Source organism: Lygodium microphyllum, chromosome 15 (assembly GCF_053477565.2).
Source record: "Lygodium microphyllum isolate KBCC chromosome 15, Lygodium_microphyllum_v1.1.10, whole genome shotgun sequence".
In the NCBI taxonomy this organism is placed as follows: Eukaryota; Viridiplantae; Streptophyta; class Polypodiopsida; order Schizaeales; family Lygodiaceae; genus Lygodium; species Lygodium microphyllum.
Genome location: NC_141149.1, coordinates 4,342,308 through 4,365,130, shown reverse-complemented (window position 1 = coordinate 4,365,130; position 22,823 = coordinate 4,342,308). Strand labels below are relative to the sequence as shown.

Here is a 22,823-nt window from a genome sequence, read left to right as displayed (position 1 = left end):
CTCATAGGCCAGTTTTGGTCTTTAGATAACGTTAATATAACTTTCTCTCTCTCTCTCTCTCTCTCTCTCTCTCTCTCTCTCTCTCTCTCTCTCTCTCTCTCTCTCTCTCTCTCTCTCTCTAAAAGGACAGCTCTAAAAGGGGAAAAAGTCTACCTAGAGGATGACCTCACACCCGCACAGGTGGCACACCGTAAAGAATGCATGCCACAGATCCTGGAGGCTCGCAAAGCGGGAAAATGGGCAGTATACAGAGATGGTCGGGTCATTATCACAGATGAGCGCCAATGACGGGGCACGGCCTATGAGACCCACCTGAGTTTTGCAGTGTGGAACTGCAACGGAGCTATGAAGACAGATGTAGGATTATTCCAGGAGACCTTCACCGCCAAGGACATCGTCCTTACACAGAAACCCACCAAAGCCCAGGCACCTACTTACCAGAAGTGAGGGGATATAGATGGGAGACGGCATGCCGCCCTAGAGCCCGAACAAAAGGAGGGCCCCGAGGGTCCGGAGGGGTGGCTGTGTTGTACAGGGAGGAGCTACAGCCCATGGTGCAGGTCATGCGGAAAGATGAGGAAGCCCGGTTCATGTGGATCCGGATACACACAGATCGCCCCCGAGACATATACATGGTGGTGTGCTATTTCCCACCAGCACACTCTCCATACGCACCACAGAAGGGCGAGTCACCATACCTACCACTGTACGAAGATATCATGCACTACTCCAGCTTGGGGGATGTCATGTTGGCTGGAGACTTCAACGCACGCACAGCACAAAGGCAGACCCCCTTCTTCGAGAGCGAAGACCACATGTACAAAGAGATTGCACCGTAGGAGATAGGACTCAACCGGGCGTCACAGGACACAGCTGAGTGCACCGAATATGGCGAACACCTACTGGCGTTAGGGGGAGCACACGGACTGGGAACAAGCACAGTGGACTATATCCTCGGCCCTCTATCACTTATCCCCGACGTCCAGTCCCTTAAAAGATCACCTCGCCCACTCGCAGTGGCTGCCGACCATGCATACCTACAATTTGACATAACCTGCAGGTATGACCTAACCCCCCAAGATTCCCCAGGTACCACTTTACCAGGCTAACTGCGAGCGCATACTCCGACCATCTCTATTGGAGCCTGCAAGAAATGAACCCCCACACACCCCTGGAGGAGGTCACAGCACAGTTGGCGGGCACACTACACACCTCAGCTGCCGAATACTTCCCCCACACATCCCCCTCCCCCCACCCCACCCCTCCGAACAAGAATGTCCCACAGAATAGCTGGTACGACGTAGAGTGCAGGGAAAGCCGGCTCCGTCTTCAACAGGACGAAGCACGGGGAGTACACACACATAAACAGGCACGCTTGATCTTCCGTCGCCTAGTGCGACGGAAGAAACGAGCCTACCTCTCCAAAGTGGAACACGAGTTCTACCAGCTATTCTTAGGACAGGACAGCAAAGAGGCATGGAAGGCGTTTCAGGAACCCCGAGCCCAGACGCCCATCACCTCCCCGAACACTTGGCACGCATATGCAACCTCACTATACCAAGTACCCAAGCAGCCCCAGCTACCCCGGCCCCCAGGGAGCAAACCCGGATCATCCACATTCTTCAGCACGGGGCGGGTTCGGAACACCATTGACAGACTCCAAAATGGCCGTGCCCAAGACCACGAAGGCTTGGTAGCAGAGCATTTGACCCATGCTAGAGACATACTGGCACCTCTCCTAGCACACATGTTCAACAGAGCCCTATGCGAAGGCTTCCCAGCCAGTTGGTCAACCAACACCATAATACCTATCCTGAAGGCCGGAGACCCCATGGTTCCTACGAACTACCGAACAGTCATGGTTGGCCATGTACTAGCCAAGCTCTATGGATCCATACTGGAACACGAGCTGAGCAAGTGGGCAGAGCAACACCAACACTGAGCAGCAGGACAAGCAGGGTTTAGGAGGGGGTTCTGCACCCTTGACCATATCCTCACACTGAGAGCCATCATAGAGGAGGGCAGAGCGCATGGAAGACGGGTGTGCTGCTGCTTCGTGGACTTCCGCAAGGCCTTTGACACAGTCCCACGAGCGAGGCTCACGCAGAGACTACAAGAACTAGAGGTACCAACCGAAATACGATGGGGGATACTGGCACTATACGAATCGGTAACGGGCCGAGTTCGGGCACCGGGAGGGCTGTCAAAGGAGATCACCAGCACCATCGGAGTCAAGCAAGGATGCCCACTCTCGCCCACCCTATTTGGCCTCTACATTGATGAGATCTCAGAGTACATAGATAAATTGGGCGAGGTGGGATCGAGCCTGGGAGGGACACTGATACCTATCTTACTATATGCGGACGCCAACTGGACGCACTACAGGCCTTCTGCCAAGACAAAGACCTAACTGTGAACCTGGGGAAAACCAAGGTCATGGTGTTCAACACATCAACCCAATGGCTCCGTCGGTCGGTACCCCCCTTCACATACGGTGGAGAAACCGTGGACGTGGTCCAAAGATACGTCTATCTGGGGATTACATTCTCTGGACCGAGATTTACCTTGAGAAAAGCCGCGGAAGATAGACTAACCCGAGGCTATGCAGCCCTTGGATCAATAGAGAACCAATGTGCCCGCATACAGTTCCAGGAACCCCGGACAAAACTCTGGCTTTTTGACACCTTGGTCACACCAACCCTCCTGTACGGGGCTCCCATATGGGGGTCCAATCTCTACCACACGCGGAGAGCCCCACAAAATCAGCCACTGCCTGAGGAGGAGGCCACCTATGATCTCACGGATGATCCGAAGCAAGCCCTCCGTACCACACGAGATCATCCGCGCAGAGCTGGGGGCACCGCCCCTCGTGGCTGAGGCCCTCTTCCAGACCGTGACATTCTTGCGCCGAATATGGGACTTGCCCCGACACCGGTACCCCAGACTCGCCCTGAAGTCATCCAAACAGCTAGCAACACAAGGGGACACTGAGTGCTAGTACGCCCGAACAGAGACCTGGCTATGGCTCCATGGCCTGCACATGGACCACCTCCCCCCACTACAATACAGCCTAGACTGCCCACACCTGGAGCTCAGCCGAGAGGAGGTAAATCACATCACCAGAATGGATATCATCTGAACAGACACCGCCAGGACATGGGTGACCCCCACATCGGAACTAGAAACCAAGAAGGCTTTCTACCGAGAACACTTCCTGCATATCTCCCTGGACGGCTTCATCACCCGCCCAAGCTACATGGACACACACTTGTCTCACGGGGTCAGAAGTGCTATCGGACAGATCCGCACGTCCTCACACCAACTACGGGTCGAAACGGGCAGATACGGGGCCAACCCCTTCCCCCCAGAAGACCGAATTTGTCAGCTCTGCCATCTCGAGCCAGAGACAAAGGAACACTATATCTGTAGATGCCCAGTGTACTACGAAATCCGGGGACGCTTCCACTGCCTATTCAGAGAAGGATTCGGACCACTCTCCAAGGTGATGGAATTCAAAGACCAGAGATGCCTGGGGCTCTTTCTACTGGAAATACAACGCCACAGAGACCACCTCCTACGAACCACGGAGCAAAGACAAGGAGCCACCAACCAACGCACACACAACGACTTCTACCAAATACCAGCTACCCTCCCCACCAGCGAGGCCGCACCAGCCCAACCGACCTCCCGGCCCCCGAGGACCACCTTAGAAATAGCCACAACGAGAGGTAAAGCCCAACGACCACACCCCGCCGGCCCCCGTCCCCGCAGAAGACACTGGTCGAAGATACAAGGGATACTACGCTGCCATCGGAGGGCCCTGCCCCGCCGCTTTAGCCTCTCCATGCTAGACTGACACATACGGGACATCTTAGGATGAACACCCCAGAAGCAGTTCCACACCACACTGGGAGTACCTCTAGATTGTATCAATTCCAGATATCATTTTGTACCTACTCAATTTAGTTCAACATAGCATGAATGTTAGCTTCACTGGGACTTTTGAAATCTCCCAGACATTTGTATGCAACATTTTGGTCTCATAGGCCAACTTGGCCTGTTGTAGACGTTAATATAACTTTCTATATCTCTCTCTCTCTCTCTCTCTCTCTCTCTCTAAATGTTAGCTTCACTGGGACTTTTGAAATCTCCCAGACATTTGTATGCAACATTTTGGTCTCACAGGCCAACTTGGCCTGTTGTAGACGTTAATATAACTTTCTCTCTCTCTCTCTCTCTCTCTCTCTCTCTCTCTCTCTCTCTCTCTCTCTCTTACAGCAGGCTGAGGACCAGCGTACCCGACGCCGCACGAGGATCCGTGGGTTTCGGACCCCACAGCCACACCGACAAGAGATCTGGAGGATTCTTGATCTACATCGACAGCAGACTCAGATCCGACGACACTCGACACATTGGATCTCAGACCTCCAGTTTGCTCTTTCTCCACCGCCGATGTACCACATCCTGCATCCAGGAGGGATCGCCTGCTATTAGCGACTTCGACGATTGCTACTACATCCCAGGATAGTATATCTCCCTGCATCTGTTACATATACACATCGCACCACTTTATTACAGCCGACAGTTGTTCCCCTATCACAGCCGACATTTGTTCCCCTTTTGTAGCCATTATGTGGAGTACCAGAGCTACATACGCACATACACATACACGACACTTATCACACTCACAGCACCGTATTTTCAGTTTCCGATTTTTAGCTTTTCATTCAGCACTTTTATTTTGGATAGCTGGACCTCATCAGTTGTATCACAGTTTGTCTCATAGGCCAGTTTTGGTCTTTAGAAGACGTTAATATAACTTTCTTTCTTTCTCTCTCTCTCTCTCTCTCTCTCTCTCTCTCTCTCTCTCTCTCTCTCTCTCTCCCTCCCTCTCTCCCTCTCTCTCTCTCTCTCTCTCTCTCTCTCTCTCTCTCTCTCTCTGTGACATGACGGTGCGTGACAACTCTCAGGCGTGACGGCGCGTGATGGCTCTCTCTCTCTCTCACGTGACGGATGCTGGCGTGACAGATGCTGGACGTGACGGATCTCTGACGGCTTGCTGGCATGACGGATGCTGACATGACAGCTCTCTGACGTGACGGATGCTAGCGTGATGGTTCTCTGACAGTTGTTGGCGTGACGGATCTCTCCGATTGCTGGTGTTACATTCATTGGTCGTGGTGAGCAGTAGTGGCATGAGGGACCTAGTGTAAGGTGATGTACCTGGCGTGACGGCTCTCTCCGACTGCTGGTGTTACATTCATTATTCGTGGTGAGCAGTCGTGGCATGAGGGACCTAGCATAAGGTGATGCACCTGGCGTGATGGAATGCAATCATGAGCAGGTCTCTCTCACTCAGTCATGAGCAGTCTTGATCAGAGAATGCAGTTTTTCTCTCTCGCATGTTGGCCTAAATGAATGAATGCAGTCGTGAGCAGGGTCTCTCGCATGCTGGTTAGCAAGGAATGCAGTCGTGTGAGCAGTCTCGTACGCTGGTTTGAATGAATGCAGTCGTAAGCAGGGAATGCAGACATAAGCAATCGTGACCGGAGAATGCAGTCGTGAGCAGTAACTGAAAACAGTGAGAACGCATTTTGGCTCGTAAAAGATTACTGGGCTTGCAAAAATTTAGTGAGGGGTTGGGAAAACCCTGGAAATTTGCAAGAAATCGCAGAAATTGCTCTAATCTGACAATACAAAGTACAAGTTGAGTGGCTTTGCACACAATGTATGAGAGATGGATAATGTAGACAAATGCAAGCATCAAACCGTGGAAAATGAATATCTGGGAGACGAATCTGATCAAGAACTAATACAACCGTCCATGGAAGCAATGTTCAACACCCCTTCTAAGAACACACGGTACAAGACGTATGGCCATAGGGTCTGTGATTGGACCGTCTCCCCAACGTGTGATAGGCATGGAAAGACTTCTCGCACCATGAATGAAAAGAAATACGAAGAAATTCATCTCATGATTCGCTCTAAACTACGAATTATGAGACAAATATTCATCGCAATATGCTACTTTCCTCCTGCAAATTCTATCTATGCCACACGAGATGGATCTCCCTTTGATGTACTCTATGAGGATATCATGAGATATGCCAGCATTGGGGACATATTATTAGTAGGAGATTTCAATGCACACACTGGAGATAGACAGAGTGACTTTTATATGCATGACAGTGCCATGTTCAAAGAGATCGACATAAATGAAATAGGCCTACGCAGGAGAGCCCAGGATAAAGAAGTGAGTACCTATGGTACAAACCTATTGACTTTGGGAAGTGAACATGGACTAGCCATCTTTAATGGTCTGTCACAATGGCCAAGATCTGACAATTTGACATGTTGGAATCACAAAGGAGGGGCAAGTAACCGTCAGATGAACAAGGTGGAAAATCTGAAAACGCTAAAGCAGAAGACAACGGCCAAGGTAAAGTGAAACGGAAGACAAAGGCGCGCCAAGAAAAACCTAGAAACACAAGAAGCACAAAAAAGTCCTAAATAAGGGAAAAAGGCACACAAGGAAAAGTGCAAGTCAATACTTTTGTAAAAGAGTGCAAGCGCATCATGATTTAATTTAAGAAGCACTGGGCTCTCACCCATGCAATTTGTAAATGTAGACAGGCAGTGGAAAGAAAGCTAGGAAGATAGAAGGACAATGGGAAAAAGAGCCTAGGCCACGGCCGGCCATGTAAAAAAGGGGATAAGGGGATGACCGCCCAAAAGGGATTTAGGGTTTTGTATATAAAGTTGAAAAGTGAATGAGAGGCTCATTCTTATGTGTGGCCAAAAGTGGCTCTCCTTTTCTTCTTCTTCTTCTTCTTCTTGCTTTCTTGAGCTTGTGCTTGAGAGAGGAAGTGTGAGAGTGTGAGGGAGTGAGTGTGTGAGGGTGAGGGATCGGGGAGGAGAAGCTCTCCATCTTCTCCTCTCTTCTTCTCTTCTCTTCTCTTCTCTTATTTTACTCGCAGCGATGGAGCTTGGAGCGTGGAGCTTGAGGATGGAGCTTGCTTGAAGCTTGCACTCAGATCGTAGAGCTACGGGAGTGCACGGGAGAGGAGGTAACTCGGTCGGCATAGAGGTAAGCTCACTATACCCGTAGATATGGATGGCGCATCGGCTATGTGAGAAGTAGCCATTAGTGCTCAGCTTGGAACGCTTGAAGCAATAAGCGCTCCGTGGGTCTTCGCGGTTGAGCGAGAGCTCCCACATTTTGGTTCTGTTGCCGAGACCAACGGATTTAAGCCTCGAGCGCTTGCGTGCTTCGAATCGAGCATTGAAGTAGGGTTTTCCCCGAACCGGTGCTTGAGTCAGATAGGTAGGAAGCGAGAGAGTTTGAAGAGGTATTCGATCTCCTTAGCAAGTAGATTTTTGTTGATTTGAACTTGGGAAAGCATGATGGAGTAGTGTAGGTATTTTCTTTATAGTTTTTTCTTGCATTTAGAAAGGATAGGAGAAAAACATTGGAGCAAACAGTAGGGTTTTCTGTTGCTGTATAACAAGCTGATACAGGGAAAAGAAGGGCAAGAAATGAAATTTTGGGTTAAATGTTAGTAAGGGAAGCAAGATTAAGGTGAGTGCAGGCCTGGACAAGGTGATAAGGGGCCAAGAGTGGCAAGAAAGGCCACATTGTGCATTGCAGGGTTTCAGGAGAGCAGGAGAGAGGAAGAAAGCTTCGTTGAGTGGATCCGCTTCGATCTGGCCATTCGGGAGTTATTTACCCAACCCAGGTAATTCCACACTTTCCACTGTATGAGTAGGTTCGGTCTGGAGCTGCTCAACCAGTAGGACAGCCTCCATCACTCAGCGTGACGAATTTTTTGAAGTCCGGCAAAAAAACACGTCGCGCTCGACTCGTCCGAGTGACAGCGATTCTGGGTCGAGTCCCAGAATCGGCCCTCAGACCACTCGACCATTCGGCTCTCGGACCATCCGGCCATTCGGCCCACTACACTACTCGGACGCCTTTTACTCAGCCTGTCCGAGTAAAGCATTCGAACCAACTTTGAAATTTGGCCCTCGGCCCTGCCGACTCGGCCCACTTGACTCAGCCCACCTGACTCGGCCCTCGGCCCTCGGCCCTCAGACAACCTGACTCGGACTGGCCAAATTCAACACTCGGCCCTCGGACGAGCCGAATCGGGGATTCCACCCCTGTAACTCGGACTTGTTGGGCCGAATTTGAATTTTTTCAAATTTTAACCCATAGATCTAAAACTGACCGAGAGACCATATAGAGCCGAAACCACATCATAAATCTATCACTGGGCTAAAATCTAGAGCAAGTAGCTCAAAACTTGGTCAAAAACGGTCCTTCAAATCGCGCATGGTGTTTACCGTAATGGCCCTGTGGGCCGGGGGGGACTGCCCCCCCCCCCCCCCCGGACCCCCGTAGAGGGGGCACCTCCCCCAAGTAGATTGGAGAGAAAATGCGCGCCGCGACAGGTCTTTCAAATTGGACCCTAGTGTAGTAATGGCTCTACACGAGCATGGATTCTCACTTGCGAAAGAGCAACCAAAAGCCCATATCCGAACAGAGACAACCAGAGACCCTAGAACCTCAATGGGTCAATCTAGCCAACAAGGGCAAAAAGGCCACACTACAGAAACACGTACGTGTTGCATTCGGACTGCATCTGGTCAAAGCGGAAAGCAACAACATCAAGCTACAACAGCGAGGATGAGTAGATATGACAGTCCTAACGATAGATACACCTTGAACAGCACTGCACAGGCGATGCAAGACATCAGTGGAGAATCCACATCTGGTCGTGCAGTTGGGGACGCAAGGGTATTTGTGGAAGATGAAGACATGGTATTGCTTGCTTATCTTAGGATCAAACTCACTGCGAAAAGAGAGCACACTATCGATGCTCTGATTGATAAAGAAGCATATTTTAATATCTTGACCTATGAGGTATGGATCCTACTAGGCCAACCAGAGCTCACACCGACTAATGCAACTCTTAGCTCTTATGGGGGACACCCACAAGCACTCATAGAGAAGTGCAAAATCCTTGTGACAATTGAAACTGAAAGCTTGGCTATCCTATTTCATGTTCCTCCAAATAGTGCTAATTGCGGCAAGGAAACCCTCCTAGGAAGACCCTTCAAAAGGGCGACCAAGTGTGAGGCCGACTATGTAGCACAGAAGATACACCTGACACTACCAGGTGTGAGGATAGTCACAACCTTTAGCAAGGGTGACCTCATCGAACCTCAAGGGAAAGGCAAGGAAGGTGCTGACATAACAGTCAAGCCTGCTAACGAGAACAAGGACTTGTTGGAAGAGTTGATAGAAGCGCAAGTCGAACAACAAGAACCAGTGAGTGAGGCCATGCCTAAAACAAGAAGGTTCGGAGCCAATGCCAAGGACAGGCGTTGGACTTATAACTATTGTAGAAGACCCCAAAAGAAGCCCAAGCCTTATAGACAAAGACATCAAAGGAGAGCCACGCCGAGATGGATATCCAAAGCGTTGCTACATGCTCAAGGGTATTATGCAGGTAACTGATGGATTTGGATACCAAAACCCCCTGCTAAACCACCTCTATCAGCTGAAGGCCAGATTGTATCAAAAGCAACAAAGCACAGGAGGAAATTTAAGAGAAACTCCAGGTCATGGGGCAAGAAACCAAACATGAGTGTTCAAAAGAAAGAGCCTCAGCCTAGTATGCTTAATAAGCAGATGTCATATGTAACCATTGAGCGTGCACAAAGACCACTAGTGCTCAAGGAGCTTTTGACTTCCCAAGAGGATGATGAGCACCAGAGGCACAATGCTGCTCGTAAGGAGACTGATTGGTCAACAAAGAAAATGGCACAATCGTCTAACAGCCTCGAGCAAATCGTTCAGCCTGCCAACAAGTCCACCTAAGAGTCCCAGATCTCCTACACCCTCTTTTCCCAAACGGACACAAGAAGCACAACAGCAGTCGTCAAGGGCAGCTGCTCAATCCCAATCTCTATCTACATCTGATATTCCAAATGTCCAAGAGGCGGAACATGACACCACCCTTAGCTCTCAGCCTAAGGATATGCCTATGCAATCCACCGTGGCTAGCTCAACTGATGCTGAACCTACACAAGTGAATGCTCTAAGGGCAACAAAAGACACGGCCACTTCCGATCGCCCTAGGGACTTGACATCGCAATCCACCAAGATTAGCCAGCCCACTGGACTAGCTGCTACCACTTCCAATCAGGGATCACAGCAGTCACAGTCCTTGGCCGTGACAACGACCCTTGCAAAACGTGTCCTTAGCAGTTCACCTGGGGAGAAGGCGTCGCAATCAACTTCCTTGACAACTCTAGCACTTCCAAAGCACCTAAAGCCTAGGCTGGAGGAGTTAAACAGAAGGGAATTGGCTGAAGAGCTAGACTCTCCAAAAAGAGAGGCAGTTGTACCCTCACAGCCTAGCGAGGCTATTCAGCAGGCCGCACCTATGTCCCATGAGGACACACTAGAGAAAGAGAATGCTGAGGCCCAACCAAGCACATCAATGGCTGACCTAGTTTAAGGTCCTGAGTCATTAAGTTATGCACCTTCACTGACCAAGAAAATGAGGAGAAAACAGCAAAAACAACAGCAATTACATGTGGTTGTGGATCCCAAGAACATTGAGACCAAGAGCGCTGGAGAGTTGAGGAATAAAGCATTGAGTCCATCCACCAATGAACCCATTGATGTCTCTCCTAATAGCAGTGAAACCTCAGACACATCCGTGTGTTTTGAAAAATCAAAGCAGCCGTTGCTATCAACGGTTGCTTGCAACACTCAATCCACCGACAACAGAACTCACATTGACCAATCAAGAGTGGAAACAACACTGTCACAACAGGGTGACAAATCTATACCCACCACATCCGATGAGAACCATGACAAAATAGCACCAAAGCCTCAGGAAAAACGCATAATCCCCGAGAGCATAAGCAATCCTAGCGTTGACCAATCTTGCTCATCTAGGCCTGAGCCCCCAGCTATGCTAAAGCCTAGGAAAACTCCTAGAACCTTGCATGAGATAGCAACTGAGCAAGCCCTCGTTGAACATAGAAGTGTCACAGAATGCTTAACTAAGTTGGATGATAAGCTCACAGTGTTCGCACGTGTCTGTCTTGGCAGACGTGGGCGCATTCCCTAAAGAGCAGCTTGAAGAATACTTGCCATTTCCCCTATCCTGGGAAGAGCAAGAACATCTTGACGAGCACTATGACAGGCTCCTGCATGAATGCATATGACTCACCTCTAATGAGGAAGCCGACGAACTACGCTTAACTGTAACATTCAATGATGTGCTCTGCCGACCAAATCTCTTAGAGATAAAGCAACTAAAGTGACAATCAAAGGGTCAAAGTCAATTTAAAAAACGTTGGTTTGAAAACCGTGTTGCAATGACCGAACTAGGAGCCCAAATTATGACAGTCTCAGAGGAGCGATTGGCCAAATGGCGGTCTCAAAGAGACCCAACCTATGTGGCAGCAACTTCCTTTCGAGTGCTAACTGCCATTCAGGGTACGGACTTAGCTGAAACTAGCCAAGAGAACTCTCTGTCTGATAAGGTTCGCACTGAGGAGGAGTTACATGTTGCCAGTAGACTCGGGTAGGGTTCCATGCTACTCGATGTTGCAAAATATCTATCGTTATTGAGTAAGCTGCCACGAGTACTAGATGTGTGTGCCACACTCCAATACAATCCGGAGTCCTACAATTGGCTTTTATCCTCGTGAAGTAACATGGATTCGTAAATATGTATATAAATAAACAATGAATTTTGTGACCCTGTATAGACAATATCAACACACACAAGCAATGATAGTCAAGCGTAGGGAGAAGAGTTGGGTTTGATAGGCTAAGCTCCCTAGGTCCTCCTCTCCCTACACATTTAGAAGTCGTGTGACCATTCCCGCCTCCAGGTGGAGGGCATGCAACCCTCATTACCGCCATAGGAAGCCCTGATTCACATCTCTAATGGTGTAGACAGGTACCGTCCCTTTCTATACACCTTTTCCCCTTTCCGGTCTATCCTTCCGAGGATGAGCTCTACCCTACTCCATGACAACCAGTCCACGCAACTTAGCATAAGCCAAGATCTGCTAATGGCTGGAGGCAAAACAAACATCATCATGGGGGCCATCCCTCTACAACAAACACTGCATGCCTCACCTCTCCTCTCCTCATCATATGCGCTTGATAACCCACTGTATAATCCCTTCCATGCGAATAGTTTTATCCTGCCTCGAGGCCTAATCCTTGGTTCGCATTTTGCAGGTCCCCCTACGGTAGCAGCCATGAGCCACATAGTGCAGCTGGCATGCAAGAAAGCTCTCCGCCGTCGGAAAGAGCATAAGGTACTAGTGCCCCCACCAAAACGCTACGTGCCTACTCTAAAGAGCTACGCGCCGAAAAGAGGCCCTAAACGACACCGCCCAGGACGCAGGCCGAAAATCCCCAAGCCAAGAGAATAAGGGCTCAAGGGAGCACACGAGGTGTGATAACACCAGCCGCGCAGACTCCCACCAGACGCTCGGGCAACAGGTGCTCAAATAAGGAGGGGGCATCTCGAGACAAGCAGGAATTTAACGCATTATTTAAAAACATTCTGAAAACAATTGCGGCCAGGGACTACACCATCCGGGTCCCAGCCGACATCTTCCCCGCCCAGCCTCACAGGAGCCCCTAACCGGTATTGAGATTACAAGCTCAACACATGCGGACATTGATGATGGACCACCTAGTTAGATGGGTCCACACGTCTACACTTAGCACGTCGGTGGTCATTATGACTCTCACATGGCCATTAACTCATTACTATTCAGGTTATTACACCTATTTATAGCTGGCATAGTTATAGAGCCAGTCGACTAGTGTAGTCGGTTATGCATTGTTTGACTTAGTAGGCCACTTTCCTTTATGTTGTATCTTATCTATACTTTGTGTACATTGTAAAGAGTGTGGAAGAAAAAGAAGAAACCAACAAGAAAACGTTTTGGCCTCCATCTCTCTTCTTGTCTCTTGAGTAAGCTTCTCCTTGTGCATTCTGTGTGTGTTCGGCGCAGCATCTTGAGCAAGTCCCCCCCACACGCGATTCTTGACAACCGGCATAGCCTCAGTCGCCCGACCACCTGGACTTGCCCCGCCTCGGGCAAATAGAGTAGCCCCTATGATATAGGGGCAGCTTAACAAAGGCCATCCTGCCATAACTTTTGTCTTTAAATGGTTAAAGGGACAGGCTTCCCACCTGTATACACTTTCCTTACCTGTTGCTAATATATGCCACGTCTTTAATAAGCACTACAATATGCATCGCAATCAGCATCATAGGATTTTGATAAAGTAATATCTTGACATGATTGCATCTATTCGTTGTACCTGATGCATGCGACTTGCATATACTCTCATGAAGTGACAAGTGGATGCAGGACGACGCAGGTCTTCATGCGAACGTGTTCAATGTCCAAGTCACCGCAAGATCACCAACCTCACAAAGAGCCGCGACAAAGCCACGCTGCCAAAAGCGAAAATCACCCTTACGAGTGCCCACGTCGCATGGCCCAAAGCATGATCTTAACCACTTCCTCTTTCTGGGTTACACGCTACACCCGGCACTCATGACAACTGTTACCCCAATTGTACCAGCATTGCACGTTCCAAAGAGGGTTGCACTATCTCAAGTATATCTCCCCATCTCAACGACTGCTCCTTTAACAACGAGGCTAGGGCACAATCATCACTGTAATATCCATTTCCTGAGCCTTCAAAGCTTGACATTTCCCAACCCATTGAAAGGCTAATAGCCTCAACATATTGCAATGGTTGTACTCAAGCAAGTCCACAAAAAAAAAAAAAAAAGACAATAAAAGAACGAAAACATACGAAGCACCCACAATCACAGCACAACACATAGGGGTCCCCAAATTAGGTACGTCCAGTGACCTTGGTCGGCTGGCTCCGTCCCTAGTCCCCTAGCCCTTTAGCATCACCCACATCTCTTCAATAGAGCCATATATGAGGGGTTTCCAGTAAGTTGATGTGACCACATAATAGTGCCGATTTTTAAGAGTGGAAATCCATTGGTCACTAACAACTATCGCACCATTATAATTGGCCATATGCTAGCAAAGATATATGCCTCTATTGTGGAGCGTGTGTTGAGTTGGTGGGCTGAAACAAGGAAAATACACTCTATAGGACAAGCCGGTTTCCGCCACGAATACAATACGCTAGACCATATATTCACGCTAAGGGCCTTGATTGAGGAGAGAGAATCACGGAGGAAAAAAATCTATTGTTGTTTTGGGGACCTCTGCAAAACCTTTGATACTGTGCCACGTGCAAGACTCATGCAAAGGTTGCAAGCCATTGGGGTCCCAGACGATATGCAGTGGTGTATTTATGCATTGTATGAAACTGTGACAGGGAGAGTACAAGTGCCTGGAGGCACAACAGACTCATTCTCTAGCACGGTGGGCATAAAGCGAGGCTGTCCCCTCTCTCCTTTGCTGTTTGGACTGCACATTGACGAGATTTCTGATTACATGCAGAGATGGGGTGGTATGGGAGCCATCTTGGCTATGCAAGTCTCATGCAAAGGTTGCGAGCCATTGGGGTCCCAGAGGATATGCAATGGTGTATTTATGCATTGTATGCAATTGTGATAGGGAGAGTACGAGTGCCTGGAGGCACAGGAGACTCAGTCTCTATAGCACGGTGGGCGTAAAGCAAGGCCGTCCCCTCTCTCCTTTGCTGTTTGGACTATACATTGACGAGATTTCTGATTACATGCAAAGATGGGGTGGTATGGGAGCCAACTTGGCTAGGGTACTGATACCAATTTTGTTATATGCTGATGATATGGTGCTTATCTCAAATTCACCAGAGGGACTACAACGGCATCTCGATGCATTGCATGTGTTCTCTGAAGATAAAGGTCTCAAGGTTAATCTTTGAAAGACTAAAATCATGGTCTTTAACACCTCAGTAGCTTGGGTGACACGCTCAAAGCACCATTTATGTATGACGGTCAGCCTGTGGAAATGGTTAGACAATATGCATACCTCGGGGTCACTTTCAAAGGGCCACAGTTTTCATGGAAGGAGACTTGAGAGGCTACACTTGCACGGGCATATGCAGCTTTGGGTACTCTAGAGCAGCAATGTGCACACACACAGTTTTAAGAGCCGCGTACCAAATTGTGGCTTTTTGACACTTTAGTTATTCCCACACTACTCTATGGGCCAGCCATCTTGGGCCCAAGCCTTTATCATACTAGACGGATGCCACTTATGGACTGTGATGGACCGGAAGCACAACATTATGATGGCTGGGAACACATAGAAAGACCGCTGGTCATGATGATAGCACGTATGATAAGGGCAGAAGCCACCGTACCACAGGAGATCATCTGGGCAGAATTAGGCATTGCACCCATGGTAGTTGAGGCATTATTCCAAGCAATTACTTTCCTCCAGAGGATATGGCAGCTCCCTAAAGACCAATATTCTAGACTAGCGTTGGAGTCTTTAAGACAGCTTGCAGCAAAGGGAGATAGACAGTGTTGGTATGCACATATGAGCACGTGGCTGAATTTGCATGGCATGAGTACAGATAGACTACCACCGTTTGATTACAGCCTCAACTGCCCTCCTTTGAGCCTTAGTCATACAGAGCTGAATAGTGTGATCAGGGCAGACATCACTAAAGTGGACACAGAAAGGACTTGGTCCAAGCCCCCTTTCTCATTAGGCAGGAAAATGGCACAGTACCAAAGTCACTTCTTGCAGCTTTCTCATGACGGTTTCATAGTGAGGCCTAGATACATGGATGCTCAACTTTCCCATGGACTCCGAGTTGCTATTGGTCAGATCCGCACCTCATTGCATCAATTGATGATTGAGACAGGTCGATGGGGGCATATTGCAGCCGATGAGAGGATGTGCCAGCTTTGTGGATGGGCGCCAGAGACAAAGGAGCACTACATTTGTAGATGTACTGTATACTATGATATCCGATGCCACTATCATTGCCTCTTTAAGGAGGGCTTTGGACCACTAAGACGGGTGATGGACTATGAGGACCAAAGATGTTTGGGCCTTTTCTTACTAGAGCTCCAACGACACAGAGCATTATTGTTATGGGATAGGAGGTGACCCAACATCGTCCACCCCTCCAAAGAGCAATTACAAACTATTTTAGCATTGCCGAACCCTCAGTCGCGACCACCCCAGACACTACATCTCCTACTGATAGGCGTTGTCAAGATACAGCATCAAGAAGCATCACAGTTGACAAAGCTACAACGTTACACAGAGCACGAAGCCCTAGAGCACCTATTTGGCAACATAGGCGTGCCCATTTGCACCACATTTGCATCACGATTGCTCATTAGAGAGGCAGATTGGCATGATGACTCAATCGGAGGTAGTTTGCAGAGTCTTGGTGGATTCCATAGACTGAGGGGGAGATACTCTACACTCTTGATCTTTTTAAACTTAGTTTTTTCCAACTATTTCAATTTCCATACTTCTCATTCCAATCTACCATGTAAACTTACATATTAATTTTATCTCTTCTTATCTAATGAGAGATGATGATACTAGTTGTATTGGTTATGGTCTCATAGGCCACTTTGGCCTTTTAGAGACGTTAGTAGATCTTTCTTTCTTTTTCTCTCTCTCTCCAAAGAGCAGTTACAAAATTTTTCAGTGTAGTTGAACCCCCAACCGCTACAACCCTAGGCACTACATCTGCTACTGATAGGCGTCATCGAGGGACATCATCAAGCGGCATCACAATTGATAGAGCTACAACATTACGCAAAGCACAACACCCTAAAGTACCTACTTGGCAACATAGGCATACCCATATGTGTCACATTCACATGACAACTGCTCGTTACGAATGCAGATTGGCATGCTGACTCAATCGAAGGTACCCTGCACACTCTTGGTGGATTCCATAGACTAAGGGGGACATACTCTACACTCTTTTTAATCTTTTTAAACTTAGCTTTTCCAGCTTTTTCAGTTTTCCATACTTCTCATTCCAATTTACCATGTAGACCTACATATAAATTTTCTCTCTTCTTCTCTGATGAGAGATGATGATACCACTTGTATTGGTTATGGTCTCATAGGCCATTCTGGCCTTTTAGAGACGTTAATAGATTTTCTCTCTTTTTTTTTCGTAATGGATGTTATATTTATAAAGTACTAAACAACAAAAGAGTTACAAAAGTCATGGCAAAGATGCAGAGGAAATTGCCATATGACAGGGAAGTAAGTCCTCCCGAGGGAGTAAGTCAGAGTGCCGAATGAGATCTATCTGCCAATGCAAGAGACCTTTAAGCCTCGCAATATGTCCCTGAACATTAGAGGCTGAATCAAAAAGAAAAGCATTCCGAATGGTCCAATTGTGCCAGCAGCCCCAGTATCTAAGAGAGTGAAACAAGATCTTCATATGCGACTGTGCCGGTGTGGGGTATTTGGGCCATACAAAAACCCAATCAAAAGGGCTTAGCGAGAAACCAACCACTGCGCGCCAAACCGCTGACAAGAGTGACCATATTTTCTTAGTGAGAGGGCAAGAAATAAATCGATGACGGGCCGATTCCACACTGGTGGTGCAAAAGAAACAATTGCCGTTGGAGATTCGACTCTTGGAAAGGGCTGAAGCAAGAGAAAGACCACCAATCATCACCCTCCACAGAAAGACCTTGCATTTGAAAGGTGTCTTGTTCAACCAGCCCTCTATCACAGTTGCCTTCCACCATGACTGAGATTTACGCAATCCCCATACAGTATTAGCTTTAGTAACCAGCCATTGATAAACTTTAATCAAGAGATGATACACCTGGTTAGCTGAAGCCTTTTCCAAATTCAGCCGACCTACAAACAAGGGCCCAATCCTGCCAGGGACAATCCAAAGCAAGGGCAGGAAAGGGTTGTCTGCTCTGAAGCACCAGCAAAAGCTGTCCCCATAAATCACAGTATCTACGAGGGATCCTGAAAAGCCTCCTGGCTGTACGAAACAATATCAACACATTGCGACTGGCAAGAGTGGCATCTGCAACTGAAGTCAAGCCCAAACGTGCCATGCAGTTAAATTTTGGTCTGAGTTCATGTTTGCCTTCCCAAGAAAGTAATCGCAAGGCTGCCAACAATTCCAGTTGAAAAGAGTTAGTATCTAAGTGGTCCTCCGCTGGATGCCACCGAGTCTTCTAGAGAACCAATTTCCAGGAGCATACCAAATGAGCAAGCAGGGATGAAGAAGGACTAGAAAACCAAGAGTCTGCATTAAGAACATGCCACTAGGAGCTCCGAATTTGAGTATTACCATGCATAAGCCTGTGATCCTCAAGAAAGTAACGGGCAATAAAGACCCACGGGTGATGATCCAAGCACATGGCACAAAAAAGAGACCAACGAAGTGCCAGCATATGAGTTTCGGCATCCAAAATAGCCCCACCACCCATGCGTTTGGGGGTACATGCATGCAACCAAGAAATCCATGAAATGCATGCATGCAAGGAGTCCTTCTTCCATAACATGAAACGAATGTACTGAGTAAGAGCATTCAAGTTAGTAGTAGTCCAAGGCAACAATGGCAAGAAATATGTGAGCATTGGCAACATAATTGTCTAAGCCACTTTAAGGCGAACATGGAAGGGCAAGCCTGCGACTTCCAATACAGAAACTTAGCTGCCAGTTTCTGTGAAATCCACTCTAGTAGTTTCTTTGGCCGAACATCAACACCCAAAGGGTACCCAAGGTGCCTGACAATGGAACCACGGGGAACAACCATTCCCTGCCAGTCCAATGACTGTAAATCTGACTCTGTGCAACTGAGAATGGATGATTTCAAAGCATTGATATGAAGACCAGAAGCATGACCAAAGAGAGTCCAAACATCTAATGCTTTGCGAAGATTATCCTTGTCCGCACGCAAAATCATAAAGTTGTCATCAGCCAAGGATTGACTAATGAAGTGATGTCCAAAAGAAAGAGACAATCCAGCCAACTGAGTAGAAACTGCCATATGAGATAATATCGAAAGAACCGGATGAGTCGCAAGGGCAAAGAAGAGAGGACTCAAAGGGCAACCCTGTCTCACAGAGCGTGCAAGGACAAATGGCTCGGTAAGACCACCATTTAGCATAACTCGCGAAGAAGCCGCAGCACTAATGGTGTAGATTAAACGAGATATCCGAGTACCAAATCCCATAGTAGACATAAGTTCTGCAATGAAGGACCAGTCTAAATAATCAAAAGCCTTTTCCAAGTCCAATTGAATCAATACCACCTCCTGATTAGAGTGCCTTGCATAGTCAATAGCCATTTGCACATTTAAGATATTATACAGAATGTTTCGGCCCTTAATGAAACCATATTGAAGAGGATGCACAATGGCAGGAAGATGCTTATGGAGCTGATTCGCCATCACTTTGGAAAAGATTTTATACATCGAACCCATCAAAGAAATTGGTCGCTAATGTTTCAACATTGACGGCGAAGGAACTTTTCAAAGCAGTTTGATAAGATCTTCTTTCCATGAGGAAGGCATGAACCCCGTTTCCCAAACCTGCTGAAACATAGCCATCAATGGTTTCACTAGTTGGGTAGCAAAAACCTCAAAGAATTCATTAGTGAGACCATTCCAACCGGGACTTTTATCCTTGGGCAAGTATAACAAAACATCCATAACCTCCGCCTCACAAATATCTGTCTCCAAAGTAGTTTGCATGTCATGTGGAACCTGATTGCGGACCAAATCATAGAAAACTAAGCGTGCATGAGTAACTTGGTCAGAAAGTGAAGGAGTAGAACCAAGAAGGTCTAGAAAATAATTCCTGCACATATTCACAATAGCCTGAGGATCAATGACCATTTGACCTTCTGGATCCTAGAGTCTAGTCATATTTTCTCGAGCAGAAGATGCATGTAGAGCTCGAAAGTACTTATGATTCTGACAAGCACTATCTTGCAAATTCTCAGTCAAATTTTGCAATTTGGCCTGCTAATAAGATTTCAACTGAAACTCTTTAATAAGATCAGCCAAACGCATAGCCAGTGGTTGGCAGCAGAAATACATCATCTGGAGTCTCCACCAGTAGAGAACGAACCAAAGCCAGTAAATCCTCCGCTGCTTGTCAACGCTACTGACAAAGAGAGGCATGATGGATCCCATACTACCGAACAACCTGCTGCACATTAGAGAGCAATCGTTCAAAAGAAGGATTGCCCTCAGAGGAGAAGTCCAATAAAAATCTATCAATCAATTGCTGCATGTAACCCCGAAAGATTGAATGCTTCAAATAAGACGAGTTGAAATGCAAAGGGAGTCTATCCAAAAATTGCTTAAAAGGTGCAATGGGTTGTGCAAGCATCTCAAGCTGTAGGGGAAAATGGTCCGACAAGGCATATTGCTGCAACACTTTCATTTCCAGCATCTCAGGAAGAAAATCATCATCCTACATGATGTACATGCGGTCCAACCGCGACCATATAGTTGTATACTGCGCAGAATGGAAAGTAAACCCTGTAGAAGAAGGGTGTAGCCATGACCAGAGATCTTGCTTAAGTACGGCAAGAGCAAACGCATTCCACACACGGCTTTCCGGAGCGTCCATCACCGAATGCTCTAATGTGGACTGTGAAGAATCAACACACATATTAAAATCCCCTATCAAAAAACCCCGTCTGCCAAGTGACAAAGAGGTCTGCAAAGTATTCCAAAGATCCCGGCGGGATAAAGGGTCATTTGGAGCATAGAGGCCAAGTAACCATAAGATCTCTCCTTCAAATAAAACTTCAATCGCCACAAAACGACCATGTACATCATTTTTAATAAGAACAGGCTGATATTTCTCATGTACAATCATAAGCACACCAGAATAGTGCATGGCATTTGTCCCTACATAAAACAAGCGAAACCCATGGCAATCCACAACTTTTCCTGCTTCACCGTGACTCTTATGCTCAACAGCACACAAGACATCCCACTGATTCTCATGCAATACAGTCCACATGGCATGTTGCTTATTGCGAGAACAAATGCCTCGCACATTCCACGTGGCTATCTTCATGTGTATTCAAAAAAGAAAATCAGGAACGAGGCAAAGTTTGCCTCGATTTAACCTTTTCTGCTAGAATGTCAAGGACTCCCTCATCCAAAAAATCAGCTAACACGGCAAAAGAGTTCTAACGGCCAGATTTAGAGGTAGACGGTATATCCACTGTCTTGGGAATGGAACGGGGATAACGACAACCCCATGGGGTAATCACGTTACCTCTAGCATCAAAAGCCAACTTAGCAAGTGGGCCCTTTGGACCATCCGTATATACTTTTCTAGTAGGCTGATTCTGAGGAGCAGAAGAAACCATAGCATGAGCAGTGTGCTCTGAAGACAACATTTATTTCCTGCGCATACAGTACGCAAGGAATCTTGTGAAGCATTAAGCACAGTATCCGCCATGCCAGCAATGCGCGCGAATGTCTCTGTTTACATCTTTTGAGGCGTGTCCACACGTCCATCATGCTGCCGACCTCCACCTACACATGTGCTCGCACACCCTCTCAATCCCAATAGCATAAAATTTTTTACCCTCACCACTGTACACATGCACTGGACGAGGGGGACAATGGTTGCTAAGAAACAAAAAAAGAAACTACAAAACAAAACATTTAAAAAAAACCACCACTAACACTTAATCCCATCCCGCCCCCACCACCCCACACCCACCTCCTTAATACCCCCCCCAAGCATCTGTCCCACCCCATTTCCACCCCAAACGAAGGTGAGGGTATACCCTCCAGCACTTTTCCTTGGGGTGTGAGGTCTTCCCAAAATGAGCATGGAGGTCCAAAGCTGTGCTAAGGTCGTCTGTACTGACAATCTCTCTCCACCGAAAGCCTCCTGACACCACGCCTTCCAAATCTGCCATCCAGTAAGGCTCCCTATGATCTTCCATACCTCTGAGCGGTCTATTGTGGGCTCCAATACCTATCGGATGGGTAGAGCCTCCAAACCGACCACTACACACGACCCTGCCTCGATAATGAATATCGTGTCCTACATCCTGGCCATACAGAAGGCGACGGCCCTAGCTGACTGCCTGCCAACAGAAAGCTCCCCATGAGATCCATCCAAGGCTGGGTGCTATACGGCGAAGGATGCGGCAAGCTCATATCCACACAAGCTGCACCTCCTCACATGACCAAAGGCAGTGCTTTGGGGTTTCCAGAGGCTGCTGTGTGCAACGCTTACAACCTCCCTCCTGCATTTGGGCAAGCCAACTTCCCACCGCCAAGCTTCCATGTGCCACCAGCCATAAGAAATACGACATCCTCCTCGGCCTCCAACTATCCCATAGGCGGCGCCAAAAGATCCGTCAGAAAGGCTCCATGATGCTATGCTCCGCCTAGTGCCTACTATGTCACGGCGCCCAATCCATATCCTCCTGCATCAGTGCATGTCTGCCAATCCTGACAGTGTACTCTAGGAACCTGGGTGGCTTCTTAGCAACCGCCGTGGCCGGCCATAGCCACTCTCTTGGATCCCACTCCACCTCATCAAGTGGTCTGCCCTCCCAAATCCAAAGGTGCCACTCCCTAAGCTCCTCCCAGAAGACATAGGGGTCCAATCGCCATGTCTTCCCCTGAAGGCCCACCACCCGAATCCTTCTCCACAAGAGGGCGGCTATCCCCTCATCCTATTGCCCTCTGTCAAGGGCCAGAAGTCCCCCCTCATGCACTGTGAAGAACGTCCTGTGTGGGGCGCCACCCACTCTACTTGCCACCTGTAGGGGGATGCTTGCTGGTA

The 22,823-nt window shown here is 48.0% G+C and overlaps 1 protein-coding gene and 1 pseudogene across 3 annotated transcripts in view; one reads left to right on the top strand and one right to left on the bottom strand.

Moving 5' to 3' along the window:
• LOC148024214 (dynein regulatory complex protein 1-like) overlaps positions 1–22,823 on the bottom strand; it is a 202,872-nt gene that overhangs the window by 155,519 nt on the left and 24,530 nt on the right. The gene's annotated exons all lie outside the window — the stretch shown is intronic.
• On the top strand, positions 552–2,877 carry LOC148024215 (uncharacterized; annotated as a pseudogene).